This window comes from Giraffa tippelskirchi, chromosome 7 (genome assembly GCF_054371585.1).
Source record: "Giraffa tippelskirchi isolate mGirTip1 chromosome 7, T2T-mGirTip1v1.2.pri, whole genome shotgun sequence".
NCBI lineage: Eukaryota > Metazoa > Chordata > Mammalia > Artiodactyla > Giraffidae > Giraffa > Giraffa tippelskirchi.
In genome coordinates this window covers 94,197,654-94,219,527 of record NC_137281.1, presented here as the reverse complement: position 1 = coordinate 94,219,527, position 21,874 = coordinate 94,197,654, and the positions used below count along the sequence as shown (strand labels likewise).

General features: G+C 39.2%; 1 long non-coding RNA gene across 8 annotated transcripts in view; it reads right to left on the bottom strand.

The window, feature by feature from the left end:
* The window catches only part of LOC145512748 (uncharacterized), a 630,718-nt gene that overhangs the window by 492,890 nt on the left and 115,954 nt on the right, over window positions 1-21,874 (bottom strand). For 3 of the 8 annotated variants that reach the window (XR_014058751.1, XR_014058746.1, XR_014058755.1), the window contains one exon: window positions 1,298-2,533. The exons of the other annotated variants lie outside the window; for them this stretch is intronic. This is a non-coding gene — a long non-coding RNA (uncharacterized LOC145512748). Of the gene's footprint in view, window positions 1-1,297; window positions 2,534-21,874 lie in introns of those variants that run through there. 8 annotated transcript variants of the gene reach the window in all.

The window sequence follows — 21,874 nt, the reverse complement described above, 5'->3', positions numbered from 1 at the left end:
GCTGGTTTTAATGGCAAATGAACAAGTACCTCAGTCATGTTCTAAGAAGAATATGGTGACGATAGGCTCATGAATGAGAGTTTAGTCACCCTTGCAGTAAGCCACCTGGATAAGCAGAGTTCTTAATCAAAGGTGAGGGGAAATTTGGAATGCATAGTAAAGGAAGGAGATGATAAATATCAGGGACAGCTTTGAGACCAGTTGTCCTGACTGGGGCTAGAGTTTCTCTTGACTTTATCATGAAGGTTTACACAGGAAAAGAAACCAACCAGAATGAAGTAGCTCTTCCCAGATGAGCTGACTTATTGTATGAGGCAAGCAGATTTTAGTGGCAGAGGGATTGGGCTATGTTGGATCTGTAGTGTGCCCTCCATATTTCGCCGAGGACCAAGCCATTTATTTTCTCAACTGTAACCCTCTCCAAGAATTGCCCTTGGCCAAAGAGAGCTGCTTAACACAGGGAGAGACCACATACAATGGATGATCATTGCAAGGGTACAAAAGTTCAAGCCCCTTGCCTCCAGTTAAGACATTTTTAAAAGAATATTCTAGCTTCAGAGCTCCCTCTGAGTTGGCTGAAGCTATTGTTGCAACTGTATCATAGTTTGATTCATCCCTCTGTCCAGTCCCACTTTCCTTTGCTACTCAGTAAACTGCCTGCAACCAAATAGCCAAATCAGTCTGTTTCCCAGGGAACTTCACCTTTAACAATCAAAAATCAACTGGATATAATTTCATCCTTTATACTATACATCCTTAAATGATCCAAAATTTGTTTTTTTCTTCCTCTGGGTCAAAATTGTCCTTCAGGTGATAGAAACAAAACCAAAATTATTAGTTCATTTTCCTCAAATGGTTTTGGTTCCTGGGTTGTGATCACCTTAATGTGCTGTGCTTTGTTGCTCAGTCTTGTCCCAACTCTTTGTGACCCATAGACTGTAGCCTGCAAGGCTCCTTTGTCCATGGAATTCTCCAGGAAAGAGTATTGGAGTGGGTTGCCATGCTCTCCTCCAGGGGATCTTCCCAACCCAGGGATCGAACCCAGGTCTCCTGCATTGCATACGGATTCTTTACCATCTGAGCCACCATGGAAGACCACGTTGTGATCACCTTACTTATCAGGAAACTGACTATAACAATATTGAGCTTTAATTTTATCTTATGCAGTGGCTTTGTTTTAAACAGCAAATAGTTTATAAGGCTCATCTGCCTGCTGACTCAGAACCCATGTGGTAGCAGGTCTGATAAAATAGATTCTCATGATCTATTAAATCAATAAGCCATGCACTAAAGAAAATTTACACTGTAAGTTCCACTTTACTCTCTAATATGCATCACTCACTACAGAGTTTGGGGGGGAAAGCCAGCTGCTGCAACGGTGCATAAAGAGGTAATTTCCAGGTTTTTTTCCTTCTGTGATACTGGGCTCACTCAGTGAAATTTAGTCCAAGGCATTCTAGTCAACAATTTCAAAATTTAGCATCACAGAACTAGAGAGACATCAAACTGAACAGGAACTCAAGAGATCATTTCATGCAACCTGACTCAAAGCAAGTTTGCTTAATTATTTCAAATACATTATGTTCTAAGTTATTCTTACAGCTTTCAAAAAAGTTTCAAAATGCAGGACCCCCAAATCCTTATTGATAACAAATTCTTATGCAGGTGATAATAGATTTTTTTCATTTCCTTTGCATTGGATAAGTAATGCATTTGGTCAACATATTTCTAATCACCTTTCCTATTCAGTTCAGTTCAGTTCAGTCACTCAGTTGTATCCAACTCTTTGCCACCCCATGAACCACAGCACACCAGGCCTCCCTGTCCAATACCAACTCTCGGAGTCCACCCAAACCCAGGTCCATTGAGTCGGTGATGCAATCCAACCATCTCATCCTCTGTCGCCCCCTTCTCCTCCTGCCCTCAATCTTTCCCACCATCAGGGTCTTTTCCAATGAGTCAGCTCTTCGCATCAGGTGGCCAAAGGATTGGAGTTTCAGCTTCAACATCAGTCCTTCAAATGAATATTCAGGACTGATTTCCTTTAGGATGGACTGGTTGGATCTCCTTGCAGTCCAAGGGACTCTCAAGAGTCTTCTCCAACACCACAGTTCAAAAGCATCAATTCTTCGGTGCTCAGCTTTCTTTATAGTCCAACTCTCACATCCATACACGACCACTGGAAAAACCATAGCCCTGAGTAGACAGACCTTTGTTGACAAAGTAACATCTCTGCTTTTCAATATGCTGTCTAGGTTGGTCATAACTTTCCTTCCAAGGAGTAAGCGTCTTTTAATTATGGCTGCAGTCACCATCTGTAGTGATTTTGGAGCCCAGAAAAATAAAGTCAGCCACTCTTTCCACTATTTCCCCATCTATTTGCCATGAAGTGATGGGATCGGATGCTATGATCTTAGTTTTCTGAATGTTGAGCTTTAAGCCAACTTTTTCACTCTCCTCTTTCACTTTCATCAAGAGGCTCTTTAGTTCTTCTTCACTTTCTGCCATAAGGGTGGTGTCATCTGCACCTTTCCTATAGTTGGAGAAAAGACTATTTAAACTTTTCTTTAATTAACTTATTTTAATCTTTTGTTATATCTTATTTAACAATCTTACTTCTAATTTTAAATCTTTCTGTTAAACATACAGGAGCAGAACTAAAATTGTGACTGAATAAAAATTAGTAGAGCTGCCAACAGAGACATTTAATCTTATGCTGGTTTTCAGTCACTCAGCCGTGTCTGAATCTTTGTGACCCCATGGACTGCAGCACTCTAGGCTTCCATGTCATTCACTATCTCCTAGAGTTTGCTCAGATTTATGGCCATTGAGCCCATGATGTTATCTAACCATCTCACCCTTTGCTGCTCTCTTCTCCTTTTGCCTTCAATCTTTCCCACCATCAGAGTCTTTTCCTTGTGATCACTAAATAAATTTGATTAATTTGTGGCTAAAACAGTTGACTGACTCATGAAAATTTCCTTTCTAATCACATAGTAGCAAGAAAGTGAACAAAAACCAATGCAACAAAGAGAATGGATGAAAATTATAGAAAAAGAGCTTGAATCTTCAGTGGCATCTTTGAGCAACTGATTAATAGCACCAGCACCTATAATTGCCTGTCTCCTGACTTCCCACTATATGAGAATAATAAAACTTGTTTCGGTCATTCATTAGGTGTTCTGCTACTTGTAGCCCAGCACAATCATAATTGATACCATGATCATTATGATGAGATATTTTGAGGTATTTACTGTGAGACTACTGCCAATGAGATACATCCAGCATCAGTCTTCCCATCTTAGTGGAAGTATTCAGTCCATACACTACCTATTGAGCTTCCCTGATGGCACAGTGGTAAAGAATCTCCCTGCCAATGAAGGAAACACTGGTTTGATCAGGAAGATCCCCTGGAGAAGGAAATGGCAACCCACTTAACTATTTTTCCTGGGAAATCCCATGGACAGAAGAGCTTGGCAGACTACAGTCCATGGGGTTGCAAAAGAATTGGACACAACTTTGCAACTAAACAACAACAACAATTCTACCTATTATCCATTGACATCATTTTCATTAATGCAAAATGTTTCTCAAACTTTGTGAGTTGCTTTCCTTCCCTAACTGCACCATTCTTCTCAGTCCATGAGAGGACAGAAAATTATGAAAGCAATGTTGGCAAGAGAGAAAGCATAAGGTAAATTATAGTGTCTTCAATTTTAATATTACCACATGTTGCTCATGAGTATTTTGAATGAAATTATATCATTCTGGCTTTGGTGTGTGGGTGGAGAGGGATGTGGGCAGGGAGAAGAAGCCTTAGTCATCTCAGTATCCAGTTGCATCTGAATTATTTTCTTCTGTAGGTGTCTTTTTTCCATTCTTTGAAACATGAAAAGTAACGAGACAAGCAAACTGAAACCTCATTCAAAATTATTTCTTTAAAGAAGAATGTCTGGCAAAGGCATTTCATTTACCAACTAATAAGGATTCCTTTTCAATACCAAAGGTCTTTTCAGTAAATTTGGCCATCAATTGGTTGGTCCTGTAGCTTCAGTTTCACTGACAGCATCATAAGGAGATTCCAGTTTTTAGTTTTGTGGCCATAGGAAGCAGTCATTTTATATGGAACAATATTATTAGTAGGCTCAGAATATTAGTCTTCTGAATGCCACCCATAAACACCAACAATTTCTTTGGAGGATGTTATTTATTTCTTGTGTTTGAGGAACAAAGTTACTTAAACATATGAAAATACAGCGTTAATGGAAAAACATCATGTAATGTTAATTTTTTCAGATATTTGCACAGTTGTTTCTAAAATAAACACACAAAGAAAGAGAAATTGAGAAATAAATAGAAAAAAGGGAATAATTATTCACAGTGTAAATGCCAAATCATTTTAGTTTTCTTAAAGTATTTTCATATTCCTGACCTTATGCAAAGAAATAGACAAAAACAAGAGAATGGGAAAGACTATAGATCTCTTCAAGAAAATTAGAGATATCAAGGGGAAATTTCATGTAAAAATGGGTACAAAAAAGGACAGAAATGGTGTGGACCTAATAGACGCAGAAGATATTAAGAAGAGAATACACAGAAGAACTATACAAAAAAGATCTAAATGGTCCAGATAATCATGATGGTATGGTCACTCACTTAGAGCCAAACATCCTGGAATGTGAAGTCAAGTGGGCCTTAGAAAGCATCACTACGAGCAAAGCTAGTGGAGGTGATGAAATTTCAGCTGAGCTATTTCAAATCGTAAAGATGATGCTGTGAAAGTGCTGCACTTAGTATGCCAGCAAATTTGGAAAACTCAGCAGTACCACAGGACTGGAAAAGGTCAGTTTTCATTCCAATCCCAAAGAAAGGCAATGTCAAAGAATGTTCAAACTACTGCACAATTGCACTCATCTCACACACTAGCAAAGTAATGCTCAAAATTCTCCAAGTGAGGCTTCAACAGTATGTGAATGAAGAACCTCCAGATGTTCAAGCTAGATTTAGAAAAGGCAGAAGAACAAGAGATCAAAATGCCAACATCTGTTGGATCATAAAAAAAGCAAGATAATTCCAGAAAAACATCTATTTCTTATTCATTGGCTACATTAAAGTCTTTGACTGTGCGGATCACAACAAACTAGAAAATTCTTAAAGAGATGGGAAGACCAGACCACCTTACCTGCCTCCTGAGAAACTGTATGCAGGTCAGGAAGCAACAGTTAGAACCAGACATGAAACAATGGACTGGTTCCAAATTGGGAAAGGAGTACGTCAAGGCTGTATATTGTCACCCTGCTTGTTTAACTTATATGCAGAATACATTGTGAGAAATGCTGGACTACATGAAGCACAAGCTGGAATCAAGACTGCTGGGAGAAATATCAAAATCTCAGATATGCAGATGACACAACCCTTATGGCAGAAAGCAAAGAGGAACTAAAGAGCCTCTTGATGAAAGTGAGAGAGGAGAGTGAAAAAGCTGGCTTAAAACTCAACATTCAAAAACCTAAGATCATAGCATCTGGTCCCATCACTTCATGGCAAATAGATGGGGAAACAATGGAAGCAGTGACAGACTTAATTTTGGGGGGCTCCAAAATCACTACAGATGGTGACTGCAGCCATGAAATTAAAAAACGAGTGCTTCCTGGAAGAAAAGCTATGACCAACCTAGACAACATATTAAAAAACAGAGACATTACTTTGCCAACAAAGGTTCTTCTAGTCAAAGCTATGGTCTTTCCAGTGGTCATGTATGGATGTGAGAGTTGGACTATAAATAAGCTGAGCACCGAAGAATTGATGCTTTTGAACTGTGGTGTAGGAGAAGACTCTTGAGAGTCCCTTGGACTGCAAGATCAAACCAGTCAATCCTAAAGGATATCAGACCTGAATATTCATTTGAAGGACTGATGTTGAAGCTGAAACTCCAATACTTTGGCCACCTGATGGAATCATTGGAAAAGACCCTGATGTTGGGAAAGATTGAAGGCAGAAGGAGAAAGGGACAACAGAGGATAAGATGGTTGGATGGCATCACTAACTTGATGGATATGAGTTTGAGCAAACTCTGGAAATTCCAATGGACAGGGAAGCCTGGCATGCTGCAGTCCATGGGGTCACAAAGAGTTGGATACAACTGAGCAACTAAACTGAACTGAACTGAGCTTATGAAAGCCTTGCCCATGTCTGCTGAGCTATAAATATTTTTTTTTTTGTATTTGAAAGTCAAAGCAACTAGAGCTCAGTAAGAATTCTTAATCTGTGACAAAGCTGTATAAACTAAGAAGAAGAAAAAAACTCTATTCATTTAGGAAATGAGAGAACTTGGCCTCAGGATAAAAGTATACTGAACACAATTCAATGATCTAAAACACCTTATTCTCCCACACACTGTTTTTGATCAAGAGGTTATTATAAAATCACATTACAGGACATCATAGGAGCAGGAGATAACATTTGGAAGTTTATCCACAATGCTTGTCATAAATCAATAGGAATGTGTAAGATCACACATAGATGTCATCAATTATTCACCTGTCTTCTTTGGCTCTTAAATGGTCAATATAATTCTATAATTTTAAAAGGAGATTATTTTCTTTATTGAAAATTATAGAAGAACCCAGTTTACCTATGAGTCTTTTGTAAAACTATCATAATTAGTGAACAAAAGATGCCAAACTCTATCAAGATTTATTGAGGATTTGCTATAATCAGACTAACTTAAGCACAAGTTTGTACCTTGACCAATTTTATCTAAAGACTACATAATGAAAAACCATTTGACAAGTTGATTAATAATACTGAGCTGTTAAAGTTCAGCTGAGTGAGCAATTAAACATTCCAAACAGCAATGAACCTTCAGAAGGTAATTTATGATAATTTTATGCACAAGAGCTCAGTGGCTTTTTAATTTGATAGAATGTTAGTAGCACGAATTTCTAACAAGGGAGTGTCAGGGTTCCATACATCATTGAGATTACTTAAACATTTCAAACGTGGCTGAAAAATGAAGTTTCTTGAGATGCGGGGAGATACAGAAGGTGTTGGAAGGTTGAGATTATTCATCATATCAATTATTGAGAGTAGATGCACTGACATCACACTCCCTGATCATATTTTATGTCCACAGTAAAGATAAGTCAAGCTTGAAATAACAGACTTTCCCCAACTACAGTATCAGCAGGTAATTCAACTCCCTTTACCTCCCTTCACTCCTTCTTACACCTTTCTTCAGACTCATTGCCCCTCTTCTCGTCCTACCCAGATTTTAAATATCCAGACCCTTTACTGAAAAATCACAGATAAGTAAGCAAGAATAAAAACAAGAAGAGAAGAAAGAAAGAAAAAATAGAGAAGTAAGAATGAGTACAATGCTAGAATCCATATCATAGACTCGCAAAATCACAAAGCACTGGTGGAATAATTTAGTTTAGCTCCCACTTTTTTCACCAGTATACAAATACATACACATACACATACCACACACTTTCAAGGCACACACACATGCACACATGTCAGATATGAAAATACCCTCTACCACATCCCAGCAATGACTGTCCAGCCTCTTCTTTAGCACATCCATATTTGAATTAACATGCTACATCTCTGACAGGCTTTTTTCTTTTCAGATCATTAAAAAAAACTGACATAGTGTGCTTTGAGCAGAAGAAAATTTCTTCTTGATGCAATGTCTACCCTTGAGCCCTCAAATTTTAAAACAAGAAGACACCTTGGAGATCTTTTAGTCTAGAGTCCTCACTTACAGCTAATGAAGCATTATGCAGCCTGTTGACATGATTATTCAATCCATACATTTATTTTTTCTTTTTTAAAATTTGAATGAATTACCCTCCTTGGAAAACTGAGCTATTTTATATAAAAATCTAGATTTCTAAACTGGAAAACTAGAAGCTTTTGAAACACATGCCCTTCCATTCCCAAATAGCAATATTTGTCTGGAGCTTGGTAGCAGCTGCCCTGTAAAAGAAACATGCTTCCTCCAGTTCATCACAAGCCACACCACCACCAATAGGCTTATACCTGGGCAGATGTACTCATGTGTGATACCAGACCGGACTGTAGAAATTTGAATTTGTTACCCCTTACTTAAATTGACCTTTTTGCTTTACAGTCTAGGAAATGAAACCAATAGTAATAACACGACTTTAACCAAAGTCATCAGCTAGTTAATGGCAGAACCAAAATCTTTTAACTCTTGATCCAGTGCTCATTTCATTACACTATAGTTTTAGCTCATCATCTTTCTCATAACTTCTATGTGTTATCTTTTCATGTAAAAAGGGGAAAAGTACACTAATCATAATACAAGTATGCCTCTTTATTAATTTATATTTAGGGAAATAAGAATAAGATAAACAAGGCTAAATTTAACCCATAAGCAATAAGATATTTTTAATATGGGGATGTTTTATTGTCTACTCAGTTCTCTTCATCTTTGATACAGATTCCTACCCTAAAATCAAATTAGCACATTAATTAGAAATTACATCATTAAAGTAATTACAAATATGGATTGTCTTTATACCTATTTTTGTTTTCTTCTATATATGTTAGAGAGTTACACAGCAAATATCAAATGCTGACATGTCAGTTATGTTTCTCTGCTATAAACACAGAAATTGACTGCAAGATCATTGTGACTATTTCCTAATGCTTTTATTTCATCAAATGGGTTGGAAAACAAAACCAAACAAGTAAACACAAGCTCATCTAGCTATCATCTCTGCAGATGTCATTTCTTGGTAATGTGCTATTATAATTCATGTCAGGTAAACAGTCTTGCAGATGAAGTCAGAATTATTCAGGCAAGTTTCTCCATACCACCCTGTAAAGCTGTTTCCCCACACATAAGAAACTTCCACAAAGACTACTTGTTTACAGAGACCATGTGCCTCGTGATCCTCTTTTGTGTTTCTCCCTAGTAACAAGCATATGTTTTTAATGTTAACACTCCCTCATCTATAGAGACCATCTGCTTATTAAAAAGAGTGTTTTCCTCCTTTCTAAGCCAGCTTTTTTGCATGGTGAATCCTCTATGCCAGTTCCACAGACTCAGGGGAAGGAGAAAAGGGCTATGGTTTCCAGTTCCAAATAAGATAGTTTGGGGCCTCTGTAGAAGGAGTAGAAGGTGCTCCTGTGGATTCAGAGAAAGAGAGCTGTCAAACACCTGAGGACTGAAGCCTCCTTTTCTGCCCATGAAGCCAGTGGATAACGTTTGAGGGCCCTATCTGTCTTCTATAACCACTACCTAACCTTATAGATTCATGTACTTTATTTTCCACCTTTGAATCTGTGCCCAATCTCAGGAATACAGATATTATGATAATAAGATTTATAATATTATGATATTTCAAATTTTATGATAATAAGATTTTTTTCATGGAGATTTCCATGAAAACAGTACAATTAAAGTCTTGAGAGATGCATAGGAATTGATCACGCAGATAACTTACAGGCAGGGTAAAAAGTCCACATGCAGGGGGGGTTATAGTTCAAAAGCATGTGATGTATGAAAGGTCAAATTGCTTGATACTTTTAAGCTTAAGGTATGAATAAAGAAGAAGCAAAAAACAAATGAAAGGGAACTGGAAAGACAAAATATAGAGTATGAAAAACTTCATAGCTATGTAAGGCTGATCTGGCTCGTGATTCCCGAAGTTGAATTTTGATGCCTCTGGTTTGAAGAAGACAGATCTCAACTCAAATAAGAAAGGGAAAGAATAGTTGTCACCATTGCCCTGATTTGGAGACTCAGAAAGGAGAGTAATCTTGGCACAAACTCTTTATATGGGATGTGTGTCCAAGAGCACAGGAGTCCTGAAAAACCTCAGCTGTCATCAACCTCATTGAGTCTTCTCCACCCAAACTGCAGCTGCTGTCTGCAACCTTGCTCTGTATTGCCTGGTAGAGAATGGGTTAAGAATGAACACTGTATAATGTGGTACGGTAAACTTTCCCCCAGTAAATCAGTGTTCACTCATATTTGGAAGAAACTTCATAGCTTAACTGGGAGCTAGAAATGATGAGTGAAGAGCACAGTGGTGAAGAGCATAGGAAGTGTACCCCTTCCTGACTAAACCACCAACTCTTCACTTTGGAAGGAGAGAAGTGGCAGAAAATGGCAGGAAAGGTAAACTGCTAGGATTAAGGACATTATGCCACAAGGACAAAATGAAGCCAGGAAAGGAACTGGAGAAGTATTGGTAGTCAACAGGCCCAGATGCTTAAGTGCTCAAACTGGTACATTTTTGAGTAAAAAGTGGCAAAATTAGTAAATGACTGTCCTGGGAACAGCAAAACAAATGATCACACTCTTAAAAGACACCAGGATTTAAAAGGCTGCCTCCTAACTGATCTCTCTTCCCTGGTTTCTCTGCTTCTCTCACTTCTCCCCCAGGTTTCTTCAGCTTAATAGTTGGTATCACCATCTGCTGCTGCTGCTAAGTCACTTCAGTCGTGTCCGACTCTGTGCGACCCCATAGATGGCAGCCCATCAGGCTCTGCCGTCCCTGGGATTCTCCAGGCAAGAACACTGGAGTGGGTTGCCATTTCCTTCTCCAATGCATGAAAGTGAAAAGTGAAAGTGAAGTCACTCAGTCGTGTCCGACTCTTAGTGACCCCATGGACTGCAGCCTACCAGGCTCCTCTGTCCATGGGATTTTCCAGGCAAGAGTACTGGAGTGGGGGGTATCACCATCTACCAGGTGATTAAAGCCAGAAACCTGTTTCCATGTTTCTCTCACCCCAGATGCTACTCTTTTGCTTAACAATCTGTATGCAGAAGAAGAAAATCTACACTCCTTATCACAGCCTGCACAGGTTTGCACGACTTGGCCCCTTGCCTGTCTCTTGAACCTCACCTTATGTTATTTTGTCTTTTCTCTGTCTGGCCTTTTTTGTGTCTAGAATCAGTTAAACACTTTTCTGTCTTGTGGTCTTTTACTGCTGTTCCCTGTGCCTACTATATTTGTCTCCTAGTTCTTCATATGTATAGCTTTTCATCTTTCATCTATTTTATTATTATTATTTATTTTGGCTGTGCTGGGTCATTGTTGCTGCTCTGGCTTTCTCTAGTTGCAGCTAGCGGGAACTACTCTCTAGTTGCGATGCATAGGCTTCTCATTTCAGTGTCTCCTCTTCTTGAAGAGCATAGACTCTAAGGCATGCAGGCCTCAGTAGTCATGGCTCCTGGACTCTAGAGCTCAATAGCTGTGGCACACAGGCTTAGTTGCTCCGCGGCATGTCGGATCTTTCCAGATCAGGGATCGAACCCACATCTCCTGCACTGGCAGGCAGACTCTTCACCACTGAGGCACCAGGAAAGCCCTTCATCCTTCATCTTAACCCAGGTATCCTCTACAGTAGGCCTTCCTTAACCCCTATCTGAAAAGGGATATCTTTCCCTGCACGCACGCGCGCGCACACACACACACATACACACACACAACACAGACACATACACACACATCAGAGAAGCTTGCTTTATTTTCTTTATTGTATTTATTATTGTCTTGAATTATCTTGTTTATCAAGTTAGCTCACTTACATAAAAACAGACATATAGACCAATGGAACAGAATCGAGAGCCCAGAAATAAACCCATGCTTATACAGTCAACTAATTTTTGACAAGGGAATCATGAATACTCATGGGGAAATGACAGTCTCTTCAATAAATGGTGCTTGGAAAACTGGATGACTACATGCCAAAGAATGAAACTGGACCCTTATGTTACACCATTTACAAAGATGAACTCAAAATCAACTAAAGATTTAAATGTAAGCCCCCAAACCACAAAATTCCTCTAATAAAATATAGGAAAAAAAACTTTTTGACAATAATTTTTTTGGGATATGACATAAAAGCATAAACAACAAAAGCAAAAGTCAACAAGTATGATTACCTCAAGCTAAAAAGCTTCTGCACAGCAAAAGAAACAATCAACAAATGAAAAGGCAACCTATGAAATGGGAGAAAATATTTGCAAGTGATATATCTAATAAGGAGTTAATAGCCAACATTTACAAGGAACTTACACAACTTAATAGCAAAAAACAAATAATTTAATTTAAAAATGGACAAAGGATCTGATTAGATAGTTTTCAAAAGAAAACATGCAAATGGCTAACAGAGCTAAGAAAAGATATTTAACTTCACTTATCATCTGCTGCTGCTGCTAAGTCACTTCAGTCGTGTCCGACCCTGTGCGACCCCATAGACAGCAGCCCACCAGGCTCCCCTGTCCCTGGGGTTCTCCAGGCAAGAACACTGGAGTGGGTTGCCATTTCCTTCTCCAATGCATGAAAGTGAAAAGTGAAAGTGAAGTCGCTCAGTCACATCCAAATTTTAGCGACCCCATGGACTGCAGCCTACCAGGCTCCTCCATCCATGGGATTTTCCAAGCAAGAGTACGATCATCAGTGAAATACAAATCAAAACCACAATGAGATGTCACTTCACAAATGGCTAGAATGGCTTTGATCAAAAAGACAAAAGATAAGTGAACAAGAGGATGTGGAGGAAAGAGAAATCTTGTGTACTGTTGATGGAAATGTAAACCATAAAGCCTCTGTGGAAAACAATATGGAGTTTCCTCAAAAAACTATAAATGAAACTACCACATGATCCAGCATCCTCACTTCTGGGATATAGCCAAAGGAAATTAAATCACTATATGGAAGAAATATTTGCACTCTTATGTTCATTGCAGCATTATTTACAATAGACAAGACATGGAAACAATTGATGGATGAATGGATAAACAAGATGTGATATATATAAGCAATGGAATATTATTCAGGTATAAGAAAGAAGGAAATTCTGTCATTTGTAACATGGATGAAACCTGAGCAAGTTCTGCTAAGTGAAATATGTCAGACAGAGAAAGACAAATATTATGATATCACTTATGTGCAGAATCTAAAAAGCCAGATTTATAGAAGAGATTGATAGTTGCCAGGTTCCTGGAGGTGATGGCGATGGGAGACAGTGGTCAAAGGGTACAAACTTCTAGTTATAAAATGAATAAGTCATGGGGACCTAAATGTACAGTAAGATGACTATAGCTAACAATACTGTATGGTGTACTTGAAAGTTACTAAGACAGTAGATCTTAAATATTCTCACCACATACACACACACACACACACACGATAACTATATGGGGTAATGGATATTAACAAATCTTAATGTAATGTAATATTTTTACAGTATAAATGTATATTTAATTACTTCATTGTACACTTTAAGCTGACACAATGTTATATGTCGATTATATCTTAATAAAACTGGAAAAAACAGTCATAAGAAATTTTTTGTTTAAGTTAGCTTAACTTAACTTCATATTGCTTGCCTCTCCTACTGGCAAGTAGGAAATAGGACTGTTTTGTCCATGTTAGATTGCCAGTGATCTAGCCCAGTACCCAGTTTTTGGTGGATATACACTAACTCTTTGAGTGAACGTTAAATCACTGAATAATGTCTAAGGTACTTTTCCACCATTAAAACCCATCATCAAGACAAAGAGGAGGAAAGGGAAGAGAATGTGCCTCTGCACAACAAAAAATTAAACAAGAATAAGCAAACCGCCCAGGACAAAAACCGCCCAGGACAAAATCTTTAGCCTATCACCTGAGTATTCTAGTATTTCCAACTCCCTGCTGAAGAAAATACCTCCTAAAGGACTGGGAACTTCTAAGGGATCCATTAGCTGTCCCATTCTAACTCACAGAACTCCTCCCCTGCTGTCTCTAGTGTTTCAGAGATAGCAGCTTCATATACTTTGAACATGGCTAAGAACCAAAACTGGGCCTGCTGGTGAATTTCTCATAGCTCCAGGCTAAACATCTTTAGTTATCTGACAATCAATATGCACAAAAGTAATTATTTGTTTTCAAGGAGTTAGATGAACAAGATTATTCTAAATTCTTATGTTATTAATACATGGTAATGAAAGTGAAATATTAATGACTTAGTCAAGTGTATCAAGAATTTGAAGTGCTGTGCAAACTGAAAACTTGCATCTTAGAGGGGAAAAAGTTCAAGCGCACCAGATGGCTTGGTGACAGCCATTTTATTTAGTGCCAACTCAGCAGATATATTTGATAGCCTTCAGGAAAGGCCATCAACTATGTGAGGGAGGGTGCTATACCTGATTGTCTGAGAGGGTCAGGCCCAAAGACATCAAAAGGACGGAGCTGAACTGCATTTCTTTGTGTCTCAAATGTGCACAGCCCTGAGTGAGATATTAGGGCATCTTGGGTTGTCAGTGAACCGTGGTGGCAAAGTCTGCTGGTTTGTCCCCCTAACCACACCTAACTCTCATATCTATGACTGGCCTTAGAGTAACAATCTTCATATATGTTAACATGTGCTGCTGCTAAGTCACTTCAGTCGTGTCCGACTCTGTGCGACCCCATAGACGGCAGCCCACCAGGCTCCACCGTCCCTGGGATTCTCCAGGCAAGAATACTGGAGTGGGGTGCCATTTCCTTCTCCAGTGCATGAACGGGAAAAGTAAAAGTGAAGTCGCTCAGTCATGTCTGACTCTTAGCGACCCCATGGACCATAGCCTACCAGGCTCCTCTGTCCATGGGATTTTCCAGGCAAGAGTACTGGAGTGGGGTGCCATCGCCTTCTCCAATGTTAACATGTAATGAAGTACAAATAGCCCCCGACTAGGAGTCAGCAGAACTGAGCTTGGCCAGCCTGACTACAGAGGAGCTGGTTGGCCTTGAGCAAGCAGATCACATCTTTGGGTGGAAAAATCCTTATTTCCAATCTGCAAATGATGAAACCTATCTTTCTTCCTCTCTGAGACTGCCAAAAAGATGTTAAAAGATAACACTTTATAATAAATGAACACACTATACAAAATGTAGAGAGTGAAACTGTTTTCAGGGTGAATGCACTTTATCAATTCCATTACATTTTGTGTCTGGTTTATTTATTCTTATGTAAGAGGCACATCATTCAATAATACTAGCTTCTTTTTTATAGCAAATATATACTCAAGTATTGTCTTTCTCTTCTTTTCTTTTTTTCTTTTTGATCTATATACAATCATATAGACGCCTGTTCCATAATTCAGTGTATTGAAAATTTATTCTGCTTAATAATTTCAATATTCATTAAGAGTACTGAGGTAAAATGACAGGAGAAATCTATATATAGATCTATCTATAGATATCCAGATAACTATATAGATATGTTTATCTCAAATAGATAACTTCTGTCTCTTTACATCCTTAAAAGAAAACTAATTAATTAATATATTCACAATTCCACAATTTGATGTCATAGCTAAACATCTATTTGCCATAACACCCATCATCCATCAAGGATCTCAAATGCTGGTTTGCTCGAGAGCAAATAGAATTGGCTCTGGTCACATAACAGAGAATAGAAGGCAAAAATGACTAGATAAATAATTTCTACTTTTTCAACAGGGAGAATGTGTCCCTTCGTCGTACTTTATTTATTATGATCTACCAACACTATACACCCTTCCCAGGAGGCACAGTGGTAAAGAGCCTGCCTGCCAATGCAGGAGATGCAGGAGATGTGGGTTTGATCTCTGGGTCAGGAAGATCTGCTGGAGGAGGAAATGGCAACCTGCTCCAGTATGCTTGCTTAGAAAATGCCCTGGACAGAGGAGTCAGGTGGGCTACAGTCCATGGTGTCACAAAGAGTAAGACATGACTGAGCAACTGAACATGGACATACATAGGCATCCACACCCTCCAAAAAGTAGGAAGCAGAGAGAAAATTATGGACTTCCCTGGTGGGTCACATGGTACCGAATCTGCCTGTAATGCAGGAGACCCAGATTCAATCCCTCGGTTGGGAAAATCCACTGGAGAGGAGACTGGCAACCCACTCCAGTAGCCTTGCCTGGAGAATTCCATGGACAGAGGAGCCTGGTGTGCTACAGTCCGTAAGAGTTGGACATGACTGAGAAACTAACATACCCGCGCTATGGAGAAGATATCCTTTGAGACAGGAAGCATCAGCTAGATAGAAGACTCTTGAAGAGATAACAGAAGCTGAAACATCCATGTCATTCTCCAATGGAAGGGACCTGGTAGCTTAGAGAGAAAAGATTAATGTGCTTAAAGGACTGACAAAATTTCCCCATTAGCCCACACCTATCTCCTTCACCCAATGAATCACAAAAAACAGTTTACCACTGGGCACTAATTGTTGTTGTTCAGTCGTTCAGTCTTGTCCAACTCTTTGTCACTCCCTGGACTGCAGCATGCCAGGCTTCTCTGTCCATCACCATCTCCAGAGCTTGCTCAAACTCATGTCCATTGAGTCGGTGATGCCATCCAACCATCCCATCCTCTCTGATCCCCTTCTCCTCCTGCCTCCAATCTTTCCCAGTGTCAGGGTCTTTTCAAATGAGTTGGTTCCTCGCATGAGGTGGCCAAAGTTTTGGAGTTTCAGCTTCAACATCAGTCCTTCCAATGAATATATTCAGGACTTATTTCCTTTAGGATTGATTGGTTGGATCTCCTTGCAGTCCAAGCGACTCTCAAGGTCTTCTCCAGCACCACAGTTCAAAAGCATCAATTCTTTGGGGCTCAGCTTTCTTTATAGTCCGACTCTCACATCCATACATGACTACTGAAAAAGCCATAGCTTTGACTAGATGGACCTTTGTTGAAAAAATAATGTCTCTGCTTTTTAATATGCTGCCTAGCTTGGTTGTAAGTTTTCTTCCAAGGAGCAAGCAGCTTTTAATTTCATGGCTGTAGTCACCATCTGCACTGATTTTGGAGCCCAAAAAAATAGTCTCTCGCTGTTTCCATTGTTTCCCCATCTATTTGCCATGAAGTGATGGGACCAGATGCCATGATCTTAGTTTTGTGAATGTTGAGTTTTAAGCCAACTTTTTCACTCTCCTCTTTTACTTTCATCAAGAGGCTCTTTAGTTCCTCTTTGATTTCTGCCATAAGGGTGGTGTCATCTGTATATCTGAGATTTTGATATTTCTCCCAGCAATCTTGATTTCAGCGTGTGCTTCATCCAGTCCAGAATTTCTCATGATGTACTCTGCATATAAGTTAAATAAGCAGGGTGACAATATACAGCCTTGACATACTCCTTTTCCTATTTGGAACCACTCTGCTGTTCCATGTCCAGTTCTAACTGTTGCTTCCTGACCTGCATACAGATTTCTCAAGAGGCAGGTCAGCAGGTCCAGTATTCCCATCTCTTTCAGAATTTCCCACAGTTTGTTGTGATCCACACAGTCAAAGGCTTTGGCATAGTCAATAAAGTACATGTAGATTTTTTTTGGAAGTCTCTTGGTTTTTCGATGATCCAGCGGATGTTGGCAATTTGATCTCTGGTTCCTCTGCCTTTTCTAAAACCAGCTTGAATATCTGGAAGTTCACGGTTCACGTATTGCTGAAGCCTGGCTTGGAGAATTTTGAGCATTACTTTGCTAGTGTGTGAGATGAGTGCAACTGTGCGGTAGTTTGAGCATTCTTTGGTATTGCTTTTCTTTGGGATTGGAATTAAAACTGACCTTTTCCAGTTCTGTGGCCACTGCTGAGTTTTCCAAATTTGCTGGCATACTGAATGCAGCATTTTCACAGTATCATCTTTTAGGATTTGAAACAGCTCAACTGGAATTCCATTACCTCCACTAGCTTTGTTCATAGTGATGCTTTCTAAGGCCCTCTTGACTTCACATTCCAGGATGTCTGGCTCTAGGTGAGTGATCACACCATCGTGATTATCTGGGTCATGAAGATCTTTTTTGTACAGTTCTTCTCTGTGTTCTTGCCACCTCTTCTTAATATCTTCTGCTTCTGTTAGGTCCATACTATTTCTGACTTTTATTGTGCTTATCTTAGAATGAAATGTTCCCTTGGTATCTCTAATTTTCTTGAAGAGATCTCTAGTCTTTCCCATTCTATTGTTTTCCTCCATTTCTTTGCACTGATCACTGAGGAAGGCTTTCTTGTCTCTACTTGCTATTCTTTGGAACTCTGGTTTCAAATGGGTATAACTTTCCTTTTCTCCTATGCTTTTCGCTTCTCTTCTTTTCACAGCTATTTGTAAGGCTTCCTCATACAGCCATTTTGCTTTTTTGCATTTCATTTTCTTGGGGATGGTCTTGATCCCTGCCACCTGTACAATTTCACAAACGTCCATCCATAGTTCTTCAGGCACTCTGTCTATCATATGTAATCCCTTGAAACTGTTTGTCACTTCCACTGTATAATCCTAAGGGATATGATTTTGGTCATAGCTGAATGGTCTAGTGGTTTTCCCTACTTTCTTCAATTTAAGTCTGAATTTGGCAATAAGGAGTTCATGATCTGAGCCACAGTCAGGTCTCGGTCTTCTTTTTGCTGACTGTATAGAGCTTCTCCATCTTTGGCTGCAAAGAATATAATCAATCTGATATCGGTATTGACCATCTGGTGATATCCATGTGTAGAGTCTTCTCTTGTGTTGTTGGAAGAAAGTGTTTGCTATGACCAGTGTGTTCTCTTGGCAAAACTCTATTAGTCTTTGCCCTGCTTCATTCTGTTATCCAAGGCCAAATTTGCCTGTTACTCTAGGTGTTTCTTGACATCCTACTTTTGCATTCCAGTCCCCAACACAATGTTGTCCACTGGAGAAGGGAATGGCAAGCCACTTCAGTATTCTTACCTTGAGAACCTCATGAGCAGTATGAAAAGGCAAAATGATAGGACAGTGAAAGATGAACTCCCCAGGTCAGCAGGTACCCAATATGCTACTGGAGATCAGTGGAGAAATAACTCCAGAAAGAATGAAGAGATGGAGCCAAAGCAAAAACAACACCCAGTTCTGGATGTGACTGGTGATAGAGGCAAAGTCCAATGCTGCAAAGAGCAATACTGCATAGGAATCTGGAATGTTAGTTCCATGAATCAAGGCAAATTGGAAGTGGTCAAACAGGAGATAGCAAGACTGAACATCAACATTTTAGGAATCAGCAAACTAAAATGAACTGGAATGGGTGAATTTAACTCAGATGACCATTATATCTACTACTGCGGCTGAGAATCCCTTCGAAGAAACGGAGTAGCCATTATAGTCAACAAAAGAGTCCAAAATGCAGTACTTGGATGCATTCTCAAAAATGACAGAATGATCTCTATTCGTTTCCAAGGCAAATCATTCAATATCGTAGTAATCCAAGTCTATACCCCAATCAGTAATGCTGAAGAAGCTGAAGAACCGTTCAAAATGTAGAAATTCTGATAATTCAACAGCAATTTTCATTTGCTAATCTTTAATCTCCTTTTTGCCAAATTCTGCTTCTAACTCTGTATGTATATCTTAGATATTTCTGGATTTTATCACTAGTTACTTCCTCTTGGTCTGTCCTAATGATTTCTCTTAGTAACCACCCTGAATTTGCTTATTAATCAATTCAATGAATATTTACTGAAAGTCTGCCATATACCTAGCACTGGTCTTCACCCTGAAAAAGTTATACATAAAACATAAAATCTCTATTCTTCAGGGTCATATAATTTAGTCAAGGTTAGTATCATTCAAACATCTTTAATCTACTCTTAAGGATTGTGTAACTGAGTCAGGGTTAATATCATTCAAACATTTTTAATGATCTGATCATTAAAATACACAAAATCATTATTCTAATAATCAGGATAGCATCGCCTGTGTTTCAGTAACAGATAAACCCCCAAATTTTGGTGACTTAATAATGTAAATTTATTTCTCATTCATGCTACAATCGGATACAGGTTGTGTGGCTATTCTTTGCTGGTCTCTATAAGTGGAAACTCAGCACTAGTTTGCTTCCAACTTGAAACTCTGCCATCTCAAAGTCTTTCAGTTCCAGTTCCAGAGATTTAACGTGCCCCTTACTCTCTCCTGGGCTTCCCTGGTGGCTCAGATGGTAAAGAATCTGCCTGCAATGTGGGAGACTTGGTTCAATCCCTGGTTGGGAAGATCCCCTGAAGAAAGGAATGGCTACTCACTCCAGTATTCTTGCCTGGAGAATTCCATGGATGGAGGAGCTGCCTGGTGGACTACAGTCCATGGGGTCAGAAAAAGTCAGACACAACTGAACAATTAACACTTTCACTTTGTTTCACTTTCACTCTCTCCTGCCTCCAACCAGAATGACACATTACTTCTCATATTCTAGCAGTGAGAATCAGTCAAATATCCAATCAAAATGCATGGGAACTAGGAAATACTGAGGAGCAAATGAATTTTTGGTAAATACAAACATTCCCTGACAGTCTTCTAAGAAATAAATGAATAAGTCCTAGAATATCATATTACTTCATTTTCTCTCTCTTTTTTTACACTGATTACTGCCACAATTCTAGTTACCATCCATCATCATATATTTGACCTCCTTCACCCATTTCCGGGAAAAGGCAATGGCACCCCACTCCAGTACTCTTGCCTGGAAAATCTCACGGATGGAGGAGCCTGGTAGGCTACAGTCCATGGGGTTGCTAAGAGTCGGACATGACTGAGCAACTTCACTTTCACTTTTCACTATGCATTGGAAAAGGAAATGGCAACCCACTCCAGTGTTCTTGCTTGGAGAATCCCAGGGGGAGCCTGGTGGGCTGCCGTCTATGGGGTTGCACAGAGTCAGATATAACTGAAGCGACTTAGCAGCAGCAGCACCCATTTCCACCCACCCACCAATCCCCTTCCCTACTTCAGTTCAGTTCAGTTCACTCACTCAGTCATGTCTGACTCTGTGCGACCCCATGGACCACAGCACTCCAGGCCTCCCTATCCATCACCAACTGCCGGAGTCCACCCAAACCCATGTCCATAGAGTCAATGATGCCATCCAGCCATCTCATCCGCCATCGTCCCCTTCTCCTCCTGCCCTCAATCTTTCCCAGCATCAGGGTCTTTTCCAGTGAGTCAGCTCTTTGCTTCAGGTGGCCAAAGTATTGGAGTTTCAGCTTCAACATCAGTCCTTCCAATGAACACCCAGGACTGATCTCCTTTAGGATGGACTGGTTGGATCTCCTTGCAGTCCAAGGGACTCTCAAGAGTCTTCTCCAACACCACAGTTCAAAATCTGATCTCTGTATTTATTTGTTTGTTCTTCCTTTATTTTTCATGTTCATTTATTTTGTGTTTTTACATTTCTGACTTATTTCAGTTAGCATAATACCCTCAAGGTCTATAAATTTTGTCACAAATGGCAAGATTTCATTCTTTTTATGGCTAATATTCTATTATATATATATATGCCACAATTTCTTTATTCATTCATCCATTGATGGACACTTAAGTCGTTTCCGTATATTGACTACTATAAATAAAGCTGCAATGAAAAAAGGGTGCATTTATCTTTTCAAATTGGTGATTTTGCTTCTTCAGACAAGTACCTAAAAGTGTAATAGCTGGATGATATCATAGTTCTAGTCTATATTTTTTGAGGATACTCCATAGAATTTTCCATAAGTAGCTTACCAATTACAGACCCACAGTGTATAAAAGTTCCCTTTTCTCCATCTCCTCTCAAACATTTGTTATTTCTTACCTTTTTATTATATTCATTTAATGGTGTGAGGTGATTCTCATTGTGGCTTCATTTATATTTTCTTAATCTTAATTAGTGATGTTGAATATCTTTTCTTGTGCTTGTTAGCTACTTGAATGTTTTCTTGCAAAAATGTCTATTCAGATCCTCTGCCCACTTTTCAATCTGGCCATTCATTTCTTTGATGTTGAGTTGTAAGTTCGTTGTTTATTTTAGATATTAATTCTTTATTGATTACATCATTTGCAAATATCTACTGCCATCCAGTAGTCTGCCTTTTTGCTTTGTTGATAGTTTCCTTTTTAGTGTGAT